Below are 15,641 nucleotides of genomic sequence, written 5' to 3' on the forward strand. Positions count from 1 at the left end.
TTTTCTCAGTAGAAAAATATGAAGCTTGAACACTGTAGGAATACAACAGTTTTCCCCGGTCTGGGGCTATGTTGCTTGGGAATTCTGGGAGATGTAAAATGGGTAGTACTAGATCGGGATGCATGGAACAAGAACATTCTCCAGGTTTTTCATTGAGCTGTAAAAATGGAATATATCTGCACATGTTTGCTCTCTAAATTGATCTGCAAACATCCTTAAAATTCAAAATCAAGATTACTGTGGAAGGATCATGCTATATCTGTTTTTGTATAGTTGGCAGCAGGATTGCTGAATTAAAAAAAAGTCTCCATTAGCTTTTATAAATAGAAGACACGATACATACTGAAGAAAGCAGTACATGCCACAAGCTCAATATTGCATGCAGTTGTGTTTTCTTACAATTCACTGGCTGTTGCATTGTATTTATTAACCCTTAAATATATGTGGCATGGGGAAATAAATGGGTTAAATCTGTTTGATCGTTAATTTTTGTGTGTTTTACAACTCTTCCTTTTTAGGTTCTGTGTAATTTCAAAATTCTAAGATCTACTGTATGCAAAGTAGCATGGGGCAGAAATAAATATCTCCAATTATCAGTGTGTCTGACCCACTTGTTACAGAAATTTCTATTCCATTGCTTCTCTGGAAATATCAGTAGCAAAAAGCTTTGCAAAAGAGCTTTGGGAAACGCATTCTAGCTTGATTTCAGTACTGCTCATAACTACTTAGCTCATAAGTTCTCACAGTGAGCTCTTTTGTTGTCTGGAGTTTTTATGAGACCATATCTGTCAAACTAATCTGTGGAGATAAATCAAGCCCACAGCCATGTCTGTTAAAAGCACTGTGAAGGCTTTCCCCCTTTTACCGTTTATTGTTACTAGTTATAAAGGAAGTGTAATGATATGGAATGTAAAGTAGGTAGTGGGCAAAAAAAAAAAAGGTCTTCCTTAAAAAAAAGTGATTTCTTAGTACAGAATAATAGCAGTTTCAGGCTACCATATCAAACAGTAAACTAAACTACCATACTGTTTTAAATGTAAATGCTTTTAAGGGCACAGCCAGATGGCTAGATTAATATACAGTCTACCAATCCTTGAGCTAACATAAAAGTATATCAGAACATTTCCTGTTCTCCCTCCTCTTCTGATTCAATATTTTTTTTAAAAAATTATTAAATTTCAGAAAAAGATAAAAGATACAGAAAAACAAAAACTACAAAAAAAGAACTAAAAAGTGTGAAAACACAAGAGAAATATCTTTTAAATAGATTACAAAAAGAAGTGACTTCTGACTTTAAACACCAAGGATATACAGCAATTTTCCATAATCAATCCCTTAGTCTATATTAAACCAAAATCACATTATTTCTAAAAGTCAACCCCTTGGCACATTATAAAAATCACTAAATACCATTGCTTCCTCCCCTTATATTAAAAGAAAAGTATAAATCACCTAATCAACTCCCCCCCCAAAATAACAATTACTGAATTATTCCCTTCCTACTATTCTATACATTGCTGTCTACTGTAACAAAGATTAAAAATAGAAAAAGTATGTAAATTGTCTGCCATTATAATTAATAATACAAGAAATATGTATTAATATTAATTTTAAAAAACCTTAATAATCTTAATCCCAATCATTAATGATAAATAAAATCATCCAAAGCCAAAAGACCATCCAGATAAATATTTTTAGCCCCTTAACCCACTTCAAAATAGACCAAAACGTTTACATATCTCCATAATAAACACAGAGCTATTTTCTTAAAGGAATCAAACAGCCCAACTGCTCCCCTCACAAACACAGACTTCTCTTCAAAAAACCTCCCATACATAATAACCCCTTCTTTTCCATAGTATTCCATCAGAAAGTCAAATTCACTCATGTCCTGCAACTCAATTTCTCCCTGAAACTTCTTCAATTCAGCATTGTCAATTTCATCCAACATTTCTGTCCTGTTCAGACTTAGAGGTGGCCAGGCAGCTTAAATATCAAAAATACTCTTTATTAAATAACTGTTTACAATAAATCAAGAAGACTGTATTTCAACTAAGCCCAACTGGGCAGCAACAAGGAAACTGGCAAAATTGCAGGAAGAGAGAGCAGCAATGCAGCGGAGCAGGACTCCTTCACAGAGACTGGAAGGCTGGGAGAAGCTGGAGTGCAAGACACTACTGAAGCCAAAGATGAAGGATCTCGAACTAAAACACCACTTGAATTAGGCTGGCACCAGAACGCTGGACACTTCTGGGATCTAAGGATCAGGCTGGACTGGACTCGACAACTCGGGCTAGACTGGGTACTGGGGACTGAAGGCTTGAAGCAAGGCAGAGAGCTTGAATTAAGGCTTGACTCGGCTGGAAGCCCTGGACTAGACTGGATACTCTGGGCGGGGAACTCAGAGCAAGACTGAAGACTTGGAGCAAGGCTGGACTGGAATGAAGATTCCCCATGAGACTGGAGGTCGAAGGCACACTGAAGCTGCACAGGAGACCTGGAGCTAAGTGGCAATCTATAAATGTTGCAAGGCTGCACCAAAGGCTCAGGGCAAGATTGCGAGCTGGAGGCATGGCAAGGCTGGACTGGAAACTCTGAGCATGACAGAGTTCTCAAAATGGGCAAAGGAACGCGCTTGGAACACGCACAAGGTGAACGCAATGATCCAAAGCTGGACATGAGACTGAGGTTGCTGGGTTTGGTGAGGAGAAAATCCTGGGTAGCAGCAGGAGCAGGATTTAAGTCCTCTTCTGTGGAGAACACTGGCGCTGATTCCTCTTTGGTAACAGATGCTGTCTCCGACGCTGGTAAGGACTCTTTTGCGGAAGCTGCAGCCTTTGTAGGATCGGTTGTCTCCAGCAGCTTGCTCTTTGTGTACCTGCCTCTGAATTTGCTGTCCGGAGGACAAATGGGTCAATTCCGAGCATTTTCCTTGATCCAGAAGAATGCTCTTGGGCTTCATGAGAAACCAGCCTGAGCCTGAAAGAACTGCCACGATGCCAGTTCTGCCCACGGAGCTAGCAGGCACAGCTGTTCAGTCTGCCATATTCCCACCAGAAGTCCTATTCTGATTCAGAAATTAGGCTAGTGAGTGATGCTTTTTTAAAATAGATTTAATGCAAGATACTGTGTGTCAAAGAAAGCAGTTGGTGGATGCTACTGGTGTTTTTATCCTCCCACCGAGTATCACTGCCAGCAGGGAAAACAAGCACCATTCACTGTCCCTAACATGAGCTGGGGTTCAGGAAGGAGGCAAATTTTGATGGACAGCTAGACTCATGGGCAGCCCTCCCCATCTCGCAGATCATTGCAGATTGAAGACATGGCACATAAAAATGGTCACTGGAAAGAGAAGCGGAGCAATTGTTCATTGGTACGTGTCATCCAGATGAAACAGCTGACAGGACAGGAATAGTCATGTCAATTTATATCAGACTACTTTTAAACACAGATTTAGCACTCTTTCAGAAGAGCACTGAACTCTTCTGCTCTTTCCACCTCACCTCCAACAACCTCTTCCCCCACACTCAGCAGCTGCTTTTACTGCTATTTTTAAACATGGGTTTAGTAGTCTCCTGAAAAAAGCAATAGAAAACAATGCCCATAGACTGGAGGGAAGGGATTATGCCTACAGCAGCTACAGTTGCCAGTAGGAGCTGAACAACCCGTGACCGCACCAAGCATCCCAAAATACTATACGTCCATGGCAAAAAGTTGTTGAGAGAAGAGGGAAACACTAGTTTAAAGCTGGAACAGTTGAAGACAACTTTAAGCTGCATCAGCTAGGGGTAGGGATGAGATGACAGCAACATCATGAGAACCTATCATATAAACCCATCATACGAAGGCATGCTTATACTGAGGTGGAGAAATAGCTCTAAGAGCAAGACGCATCCATTCATTTATTTATATAAGGACAGCCCTCCCCTCTGTAATCCAAGCTCCATGGTCCACCAGTAAGATCATCTTTATTTCACTGTCCTTCTGGCATACTTGCAGAAATATGCTTAGTGTAGACAAGGAAAAGGGTCTTTTCAGGGACTATATATAATCTAATTCCCTTTGGCCTTCTGCAAGTTGACAAAACATCTTCCTGTTTAGGAAGGTAGGCCTGTGCTGGCTGGAAATAATGGGAATTGTAATACAATCACATCAGGAGAACTCTTAAGTAAGAGAAGGCTGATTTACAGCACTGTACTTGTGCTGGTGAGATTCAGTTTGACCTACAGATAATGTACTACATAAGCAACAAATAGCAGGGGAAAACACTGCTTAAAAAACCCTCTTTAATATAAATCAGAACTGGATGGGTTTAGCTGCAAGTAAATTAATAGAGCATATGGAAAAGGGAGAAAAGACTTTAAGGGTATGCATATAGCTATGAAGGTACTCAAGAGCTGATTCTTGTGTTAAAATTAACCACTGGTCATGCCTGAAGGAAATCCTAGGAATTGTGGCATCTGGAGGCACCAGACTGAGAAAACATGGGCTATAAGGTTGAGCAGGAGTTTCCTCCCAATTTGGAGAAAGGGCACATGAGGCTAGTATACCACCGGGTTGGCAAGATCTCAACCAAGAGAATAATGTTACTACAGTGATCAACAAATGCCAATGTTTTTCCCACCATATTTTTAAAGCATTTAATTCCAACAAGCTTGCTCATCAGTTACAGAATCTACTAGCTGTTCTTTCTAGATTTTCTTTGGCAAGTGTTGCTAAAACACATAAAAAGTTGACCGCTAATCTTTAATAAAACAGAAAAAAAAATTCTTATGGGACAAAATCGGATTTCTTGGCCATTGTCGGAGATACTATTAGAGACCATGTTCTCTTGAAAAAATTGGCTTTGAAAAGTCAGATACTAGTTTTATATTAAGAGGAAAATCTGGGGATTATGGTGCAATCTACGTAGTAATCTATCAAGTTACAACACCCCTCTCCTCTTCTTCCACACAATAACTTTATATTTGGCTACAGCTGTTCCATAAATAATATATTCCATGTGGTTGGACTATACAATAAAGCAAAATCATGCATCATGCAGGAGGTCTGTGATTAAATTTCTTGAAAGCTTTTGAAAAACTCAGTAACAGTGGCCCGCAGGAGAATTTATGAGTTTGAGAACAGGGTTTAGCCAATGGCATTGAGAGATGGGATGTTTAACCTTTTCACCTTGTCCATTTCCCTGATTGAAGTCATACCACCTCCAGGAGGCTAATAACCCCTTGATGTGAGATGAAAACAATATGGGAATACTTGCCCTTTTTATCCCAAATGAGGAGAATGGCAGCTTCAGAGGACTAATTTGGAGTCGTGAAAGGGTGGAGGGTGTGATGCCTAAGACTGTCAATGCTACTGTCTCAGTTCAGTTTCTTCCATATGTACTTTTACATTGTTTGTTTTACAGCTTGAGTCACTGGGCTCTACCACACAGCCCCAGTGCAGCCCAAGCCCGGTTTTCCCTGGTCTCACTATCAGAGGATCCCAGATGCATCTGGAATAGCGGGGAGCTCACATCCTCCCTCTGCAATGGGGCAGGTGGTATAGTGGCTAGCCACAGGAAACCATCACTCCAATTAAGGAAAAAATAGGCAGGAGTAACACATAAGAACACATGTTGCATCCAGCTGTGAGTCAGAGAGACATGAGAAGAAGCTGTTTCTCTGTAGGAGGCCAAGACTCAGACTTTATTCATGTTTTTTTCCATACATGATAAGGCTCATAGTTACAGCAGTCTAATGTCAATGTAATTTTCAGTTTTTAGCAACAGTTTTTAATATGGATAGTTGATGCTTGATAACATTTTCATTCTCAGTAAAGCATAATATATTTTCTATTTCCTGGCAAGCTTTTTGCAACCTGTCCAATGAGATCGGGGGAGGAGAACTGCTTAGGATACCTTCTGCAGAGACCCTTCTTGGTGATGTACCTCCACTTCTGGAATAGGCTACCCTCAACTATTCAGACTATCTGTGTCTTATTAAGTTTTCAAAGAGCCATTAAAATGTTGTTGCTTAGGAGAGCATTTAGGGACATGGTAGAAGATTATACTACTCCCAAGATTCATTGGACTAGTTGTTAGGTTGTGTGTGTGCACATGTGTGTGCACATGCATGTGCCTTTGAATCAGTGTTGACTTTTGGCGACTGCCTGAACAAGTCCCTGCAGTTTTCTTGGCAAGATTTCAGAAGTGGTTTGCCATTGCCTGCTTCCTAGGGCTGAGAGAAAGGGACTGGCCCAGGGTCACCTCATTCTTTCATCCGCATGTGTCAAATCCAAATAACAGTATTTTCCAAAATGGAAAAGAAATACTCTTCATCAAATATTTTATTCTGCAATAACAGAATTTTTTTTTTAAAATCACAGCCAAAATTTAAGCTTCTTTGGATAGGCTGAATTAATTATTAGTCAATAATTCTGATAAATTGATTATTAAACATGCTTTACACAATGAAAAAGGTTATTTTAATTTAAAGGAGGGATTTTTAATGTAATTTTAAAATTATGAGAAGAATCTTGCAGTATAAGTAGAGGAAAGGTCTACCTACTCCAGTGTTCTATTTCTTATAGTGGCCAGCCAGGTCAAAAGTCTACTAGTGTTCTTTTGTTCTTGTTTGCCATTGACTGGTATTTAGAAGCCTGCAATCTCCAAGACTACAAATAACATAATCATTACTAGATGAATTGTCTTATAATTTTTTAAGGTAGTCTTAATTGATGGCCATTGCTATATCTCATGGTAATGAGTTCCATAGATTGTGTGCTGTTTGAAAAGGCCCTTCCATTTTTTTTCCTTTCTGTCCTCAATCTTCCACCAATTACTGTAAGTTCATTGGATGATCCGCCTCAGGGATTTCAAGGAAATGTCCACATATGGTATTTGTGTCACTTCCAGATTGGCTCTCAGTACCCATGACCTTATCTTGTCAGTTCTCTGAGCATTGTAAATCTCAGATACAATACATCTCAGGTGATTAAACCATTTTTTCCTAGGTTCAGCTTCTCAAATTATTTGATTCACTGGAGATCTCTGCTTATTGAAATAAAACAAGCATAAGTGTGATGATTTCATGTTTTATTCTAGTGAAATAACCTGTCTTAGATAAGGTGCACTCTCTATGGAGCCACAAAAAATTAGTCTAATGGAACAATTATTAGAGGCTTGAGTGGCTGGGAGAATAAATGTCACCTTTTACTGTCTTAAGTGGGAATACAAGCTTGGATAGAGATAGCTTAGCCACACTGACCCATTAATTTGTAACCTTACATTTTGTGAGGTTACCCATCTATGGATTTTAGATTTTTTTGTTCCTATGTACCAATATGACTTTGATTCCTTTTTATTTTAAGTTACATTAAAACAATTATTGGCAATATACCATATGTGCCACAATATGAGGCTCCTATTCCAAAAAGTGTGGCCTATGGAGTTGTGGAGCATCCTGTCCATTTTTCCCCACCAGTGATTTGATCAGCACCAAAGGTGAGGAACAGATCATGGTTGTTTCATTACTAATGGCATCATGGCATTTTGAGCAGGATCACTGGCAATTAGAGTGAAAAGGTTTCTTTCCATAGTGAGTTTGTTCAAAATAGCTCAATACCTATAGTGGAAACCATTGATCTGCAAAGAAGATCACTGAGAAATAGGAGAAACCCTTGTTTCTCCTTCCTCCAACCAATGGTCCTGTTCAAGCATGCCAAAAGAGATGGAATTGAGATGTGTGACTGTGGCAAGTTTGTGTGAGTATGTGTGTGCAGTCTATAACCTGCTGCATTTAGGGTCATCTGCTTTGCCTTGGAAAGTAATAATCTTTTTCCTTTTTTGTTTTTTTTAAAAGAGACTTAGTTTAATCAAGAGTTGAGCCAGATAATTACACTGAGTTTATAGTCTCATGTCTTCCTTGTCTCCTACAATATCAAAAGCCCATTAAACCCTATTTATACAGATTATTTTCAGGACTTTTGTTTACTTTATTCAGGGAAGGGATGGAAGAAAGAAAATGTCTGGCAGGAGATGAAAAATATTCAACTTTCAAAAGAGAGTGGTGCAAAATACATCAACACTGATCTGTACACATCTAGATTTAGGGACAGGGAGACAATTGGCTTAGCAAGCAGTCCTAGTTCAACTTATTAAACCCCAAGATGGAAATTATGTAAGTGCAGACTGAAAAAGAGATAAACGTTTATTAAGTTTGGAGCTACAACAAAAGCAGGAAACAAAACAAAAAGCTTGCTGGAGTCTATGTCTCATTTTCTATTACTAACCTTTCACTCCTTCAAATAAAGCACTCCCCCAATTTTCCACTGATTTCCATGTATGGCAAATATTCCTTAATGTGCAGACATCAACTACTTAGTGGCAGACAGTTCTTGCCAAGCTTTAGCTGTTCCTGGAAGCCTCTGCTACATTACAGTCCAAATTCAAGTGACCTCTTTCATTCTGAAATTGGAGTATGTCAGCCAGCAGCCATAAGGAGTTGACAGGACAGACACATCGGACAAAGAGAAGAATATATAATTGCAGTTTAGTATCATTGTAATGGAACAGTCTGATAATGAGAAATTGCATGAGACAAAGAATGTTATGTTTGTCATTAATCATCATGGAGAAATGTTATTTTTACTAGCCCATGTATTATTTCACGATAATAATGCATTAATTGTGCAAGGACTTTTGCATGTTTAATAAATAAATAAATACATGCTATTGTTTCCGAACTAATAGAACTCCTTAAAATAATAGACTTCTTAACAGAAGTGAGCACAAAACACAGTGGTCATGCATGGAAAACACATCTATAGGGGAAAATAATTACAGGTTGGTTGGGAGGCTGACAGATTGTTTTAGAGCTTATTTCTTTGGTTAAATCCTTCCTTCACCAACTGATACTAAGCTCAGGAGAATTCTACCTACTACTATTACAATAAAGGGTAACTCTGGGCAGATCCACACTTTCTGCTTGGCCCACCACCAGTACTGGCCACTCACTGCTTCCTAAGTGCATGAGTGGATGGTGTCATCCTCCCCCATGCCCAAGCTATTGCAAATGCACCCCACATCTGTAATTTCCAGCTGCAATTCAAAACTCTTGTTTTCTAACCAAAGCCATTTTAAGCCTTTCAAAGAAGATGGTCTCTGGTGCTTTATTTCATTCTAGTAGATGACCAGATCTACTTGGGTGCCTGGTGCCTCCCCTCCCCTTCTGGGAGGTTGCTGATCGCTGACCTGGACAGCCATTTTGTCCTGGAATGCTAAGCAGCTATGTTCTCTGCTAGTTTGTGGTTAATAACACTGTGGTTGGTTCAGTGGTGGACTGTTAAGTTCATGAACTCTCCACAACATTAGAAGTTTGTGTTCCATTCAACCCTTCTATTGTCTGATGGGCATCCTGTCAGATTCTGTCTAGGTTGGGTGAAGCATGCTTTGCTTGCTTTTCCACCTTCCTCACTTAGTACAAAGCTCCCTTCCTTCTTTCCTTCCTATTATCTATCTATCTACCTATCTATCATCTTTAAGTTGCAAAATAAGAATGTTACTTCTTCCTTTCTATGAAGGAGGAATTGTAGGATTGAAAGAACAACCTGTTCCCTGTTGCTTTGATTACTGTAGCATCAGAGCAATGAACAATCCCTGAAAGGAGAAGGCAGGCACTGACACACCAAACTACATAGGGGCCAGCCAGTGAGGCTTGCCATCCCTGCAAAGACAGGAAAAGCGAGAAGCAGGGTAACATCCAATAAGGTCTTGCTGTGGTCATAGTTCAGAATGAGTACCAGCCCAGCCCCAATGCCAGCCCAGTGCAATCTAGACTGCTAGACTGGAATTTCTGAAGTTGGCTTTAGAAAGAGCCTGGAGTAATGTGGGAGACCGGCAGCTTAGCATGTTGTGAGGAATTGCCTTCTGGCAAGAATTAAATCAGCCTGGGATATCTAAGAAGGTGCAGGAACTAGCCAGACATTTCCAAACATAAGCACATAAAACACACACACACACACACACACACACAAAGTGTGTTCTTTAAGTTATCTGGGCTGCTCCTGTATTAGCACAACACTTAACATAGTGCTGTATATTCTTTAAAGTTGTTTGCTATGGCTGAGATTCTTCTTTTAAAATTCCCGAAGTTATTATTTTTACATTATATTTTTCTATAATTATTGGACTTTTATATTAGCTCTCTTAGTAATTTGGAGGGAGGATTTCAATAAAATCTATTAATTATTATGCCATCTAAAAACATTACGGAGGAAAACTGCTACTCAAAAGCAATGGTCAAATTGAAGAGATATTGTAACGAGAAATATTCTGCCAGCTAGAAATTGTACTGCTGGTCTTCTGTTAACAGATGAAGTCAGTTTTGACTTTGGTTGGCTTCAGAGAACAGTTCTACATGGGGAAAACAACAGAAAGTATGATGATAACCGTAAGTCCCTGTGCTAGAAATAATGAGGCATCTCGATTTTCTCTCTTATTTTTCTTTCCATCTTGAAAGCTTTGGTGCACACTGTAAAACTAACTTAGAAAAATTGATCAGATGGCTTGCTCACGTTTACTGCCAGATGGCTATTATCATGCCAGCTAATGTGTTGATAGAACATAGCACAATGGGTGTTTTCAAAAGCAACCTACACCTGGCAGCAGAAAGCAAACCCCAGGGACAGTAATGTCAAACTGACCGTTCGTAACGCTAAGAGCCAAGAATGCCTTTGGCTGCTGTTCTGCCTGTTCCTTCTCAACACTCTGTGTGACCATGTTCAGAATGGAAAAAAAAGTAGAAGAAATTGTGGGTAAATATTGCTCCATCAATGGGACTGGACAGTTGCTTGGTAAAACTTTCAGCTGGAGGCAACCTGAATGTTTTAGCAGTTCTGAATGTACTGGAAGATCTCTGTCAGTTTCCCCCCAGAAGTCTGACCATCTTAAGCAGAGTTACAGGGGCACCAGACAACCAAAACTCAGCTAAGTTTGACCCAGCCCATTACCAAACTGCCTTTATAGACTTTTCCCTTGCGCCACTTTCTACTGTGTATTTCTCATTTTGTCTCCTCCACTGCTCAGGTAGGGTCCTCTCTGCCTCTCCCCATCCATCACCAGGCTGCATTAGGCTGCTCTGCCCAGCGAAATGTGGCTTCTTGGCACTTGGACAGCAGCCAGGATAAAAGGGAAAAAAAGTTGGCTGCACATCACCAAGCTCTTAAACTCAGATGCAAAAGAAAATAAAAAATAGAATTGAACAGGCCTTGCCTCTAGGGTACACTCTGATTAAGTGAAGGGCAACACACTCACACACACACACACACACACACACACACACAAAATAGAGAAAGGAGAGAAGCAACTGAAAACAGAAGCAACAACAGCAGGAGCTCCTGGGAGCAAGGGAGTCCTCCTGCAGGAGCCATCAATTATATGGCAAGGGGTTTTGTCCAGTTTTGTTTTGTGGGATCTGAACTGCAGCTCAGCTGATGAGGCAAATTGGGAAGGGAGGTGAATAAGGGATTTTCCCCAATCCAGTGACTCTGAATGGGACTTTCAGGCTAAATTGAGGGGCCTGGAGTTGTGCAAGTTTGGAAGGGGTAAAAAAAACTTTGGGACTTACAAGAGAAAATGGGGGCCAGTGAGGGTGGGCCGTGTCCAGAGGGTGGGTAGGAAGAGTAAGGACCTGGGGGGAAGGGGAGGCAAGAGCACAATAATGAGAAAGGGGAGGCCAGGAGCTCTCATTTCAAACAATGATTCCCATGTGGTTCTCTTTATCTCTTGCTATTCAGGAGTCAATAGAAGGGAGGTGTTGTTGTTTTTTAACTTCCACTTTGAGTGTGCAATCTTCATCCTCCCTTCTCCAATTTCCCTCTCCTCCCTGCAGTAAAAAAGGTGGTGGCGAGGAGGAGGAGATTCTTAACATCAAGATAGAAATTGAGCTTGCAGTCAACAAGGGTTTTCTCTGGTTTGAAATTACCTGGATCCAACTCTCTCCTTTCCCCTCCTGATTCACACAGTTATCATTATATGAGTCTGTGATTTTTCAGCACTTTCCCTACTATTCAATTTGCCTTACATACTATTTTTTCTTTCACAATTTGTCACTTATATAATATGGATGTTCTTGATGGTGTCAGATTCTTACATCTCTCTTCATTTGGCAGATGAATGCTCATGTATTTATCTTGGCACCACAACAGTTAATACTTCTTATGTATCCTTTCCCTTTGGAATCTGATAGCTGACATGTTCCACTAAAGAAATCTGGGACTTTTAGCTTTAAAATCCACATTTCTTTATTGCTACAAAATCACATATCTTTACACTGGGGAGTTTTCTCAGTGCTAACCCCCCCAAAATAAACAAACCAAAACCCCAAGCCTCAAGGCAAATCCCTATCTAATGGCTATAATTCTTAATATAATGGAAGGAAATGTAGCCTTGTTGCAGGGAATAAGTTGAAAGCAAGGCTTTTTGCTTTGTTTTTATATTTAGCTCCTTGTTTCAAGTCCTCAAGGTAACATATCATCCTGATTTTATTTCTATAGAAGTCATGAAAGATTGCCCAAACTGAGGCATGAAAATTATCATGGAGAAGTATGGGTTAAAAGTGTGTGTTTGTTTGTTTGTTTAATCAATTTATACAGCTGCCATCTCACAATTGTGACTCTGGGCAGCACACATAGGGATAAAACCAGACAAACATACATTAAAAATATAGGAAAAATAATAGAGGCCAGAAACAAACTCAACTCCAATCATAAAAAAGACAAACTCACAATGACAGGTTCATCTAACCTCTAGACCCCATGCCCATTTGTGTTTTAAGCCTCAGACCCCACTGTGTGATGCAAATTCATGGGCATAGTTATAGTTGGAGCAAAGACTTCACAACAATGTTCCTTCAGGAATTCCTCCTTTGGGAAATATATGAGGTGGATAAAGTTGACTATTTGGGAGCCAGGATTTGATGGCACTTCTGTTAAGATGACTTCAGAGTACTAATTCTCCAATATTTCACCTGACAGCCAAGAATCAGCTTTGCCTAGCTTGCACCTTTTCTTTTTGGAAGGTGGCATGCCAGTAGAAGCAGGTTAGCCTACCCTAGAAAGCATTCCCAGATGGAAGTGTCTTCAAGACTGATGCCCCTTGAAGTATTTTTAACCAGGAACTGGGTGGCATCTGCAGAAGGTTGAGGTCTTGGGTTTCAACAAGACTTACATTAAATGTATATTTTTATACACAAAGTACATGTCTGTTGGGCAATATCCCATGAGTTCAATTAGACTTGCTACAAATAAGTGAATGGTTTTAAGATATGTGCATTAATGTTTATGAATAAAATAAATAAATAAATTTCTGTGACCAAATGAAAAATGGGTAACTTTCCTGGTACCATTCTCCTTGCTCTATATGAGTTTAACTTGCTTTTAGATTATTTTAATTTAAAAAGAAATGATAAGTGCCAGTCTTAGCATCATCTTTATTTCCAACAAAATAAACATATTGGGTGAGTTTCAGAACAGCATCTGCCTACCATATAATAAAGAGAAATGTGAGTTATGAGAATAGCCAGCATCCTGGAGAAGTCAGACAGAAGGCAGAAAGGAGCATTCTTACCACTAGGCCTCTCTGGCAGCCCATTTGAGAAACAACCGGTTTTCAATACTTCAAATGTGACAAAGAAGTTTGCTGCTTCTGTATTGTTCTGTTAGGTATTCTGTTTTACATGCTTCATCCATTTTAAATTTTCTTTCAGTTTAAAGAAATTGGAGTCATTATAAATGCTTCACAATTTCAACATAACATAGTGGAAGGAGAATGTATTAAATACATATGACTTCAATTCTCCATTCTAAAATTCTAAGGTAAATCAGAATTAACATCATTTCAGTATAATTAGTTCTAATGTTAAGATTAAATAAGCTTACCTATAATAAAAGACTGCCACTTTACTAAAACACTCATTTTTGCCTATAATAAAACACTCTGTAATTCATTCAAGTTTATAAATCCAATTTTAATATTACTGTTGCTGAACTGGTACCATTACATGTTCCTGCCAAGGATTTAGAAGCCTATAGGCCTGCCTTCCTCATCCCTGGACTTTCCAAGTACACTGGAACTACAATTCACAATTTGCTGACCATTAGCTAGGTTCACACACGTTAGGCCATAAATGACAGAAGCTGGGTTTGTAAACTGAACTGAGAGTAAGTAAATGTTATGGACTAAGTATGTTGTGTGTTCTCAGTACCACATCTGAAAGGCATTATGTTCAGGAAGGTTGCTCTTCCATATATTGGGCTATGTTTCATGAAACGCTGCACTCATCTTTCTCCACATCCAACTGATACTGCTTGTTTTTCTGGTCAGATGGCAACTTTGCTCAGTTTGCTCAACAAGGACAAACTGAGTAAAAGGGAAAGAATGAACACAGTTATTGCCTGAAGTCAAGGACTGCTTGATTTGAAAGAGGATACATCTGAAGGGGTGGGTTACCAGGCAGCAATTACAAATGTTTTCAGAATAGATGGAATCAACTGAAAGATCCATGAATCCTATTACAGTTTGGTCTAGTGGTTAAGGTGCTGGGCTAGAAACCAGAAGACTGTGAGTTCTAGTCCTGCCTTAGGCATGAAAGCTGGCTGGGTGACCTTGGGCCAGTCACTCTCTCTCTCAGCCCAACTCACCTCACAGGGTTGCTGTTGGAGGAGGAAGGAGGAAGGAATATCAGGTATGTTCACCTCCTTGAGTTATTTATAAAAATAATAAAGGTGAGATAGAAAATAAATAAATAATAAATAAATAAGTAGCTTCAATCAAATTTGTGCTGAAACAATTCCTCAAAACATTCATTCAATAGGTTTGACATATTTTATTGAAGTAATTATTCCTGGTCCAGAAGTTGGATAAAATGAAAGGATTTCTTCTTATATATAAAACCCCAAAACTTACCAAAAGTTGTTCCAATAAAAAGTTATTTTATCTAATTTATTTATTTATTTTAACTAATGTAGTAAATGTTTGTTTTCCAAGGCTAATATTTGTCAGGGATACAGAAGAAGCCTGTGTGATAAAGGAATTACAGTTATTCATACCATGCAGATTGTCCCTGTAATCAGACTTGTGAGATCTATGCCTGCTGAGCACTTGAATATCTGTTTTCATTACAATAAATGACTTTGAAGAGATGTTGACAGTTCGTGCCAGAGGCATCAATATTATTGGAACCCGAAAAGAGATTTCTTCCGAAGATTGAATTCCTTCTTCTATGAGCCTCCTTCATTCACTCCTGTTCTTGGCTCTAGTCCATGCCAAGGAACAAAGACTGATGTATGATAGGGACACTCTTGCCTTGAGAAAAAAAGCACAATAGGCTGCCTGCACATTTCACACTAGGTCATGTGCTAAAGCACTGAAAATTGACATGTCTGATATGGGAGCATTTCACACTAAACAATATATTTCATATTATTCTTTCACTCTTCTACCATTTGCTGGCTGTCTTTTCAGGCAGAAATCCCAGACAGGTAGTTATTAATGACCAGTCCCATCCAAAAAACAGAGACAAGAAGGACACTTGATCTGATCAATAATATGTATCACTGATATATATTCTTTCTCTCTCTAGCAGATGTCTAGGTTAAGAAAT

Source organism: Candoia aspera, chromosome 5 (genome assembly GCF_035149785.1).
Source record: "Candoia aspera isolate rCanAsp1 chromosome 5, rCanAsp1.hap2, whole genome shotgun sequence".
Taxonomy (NCBI): domain Eukaryota; kingdom Metazoa; phylum Chordata; class Lepidosauria; order Squamata; family Boidae; genus Candoia; species Candoia aspera.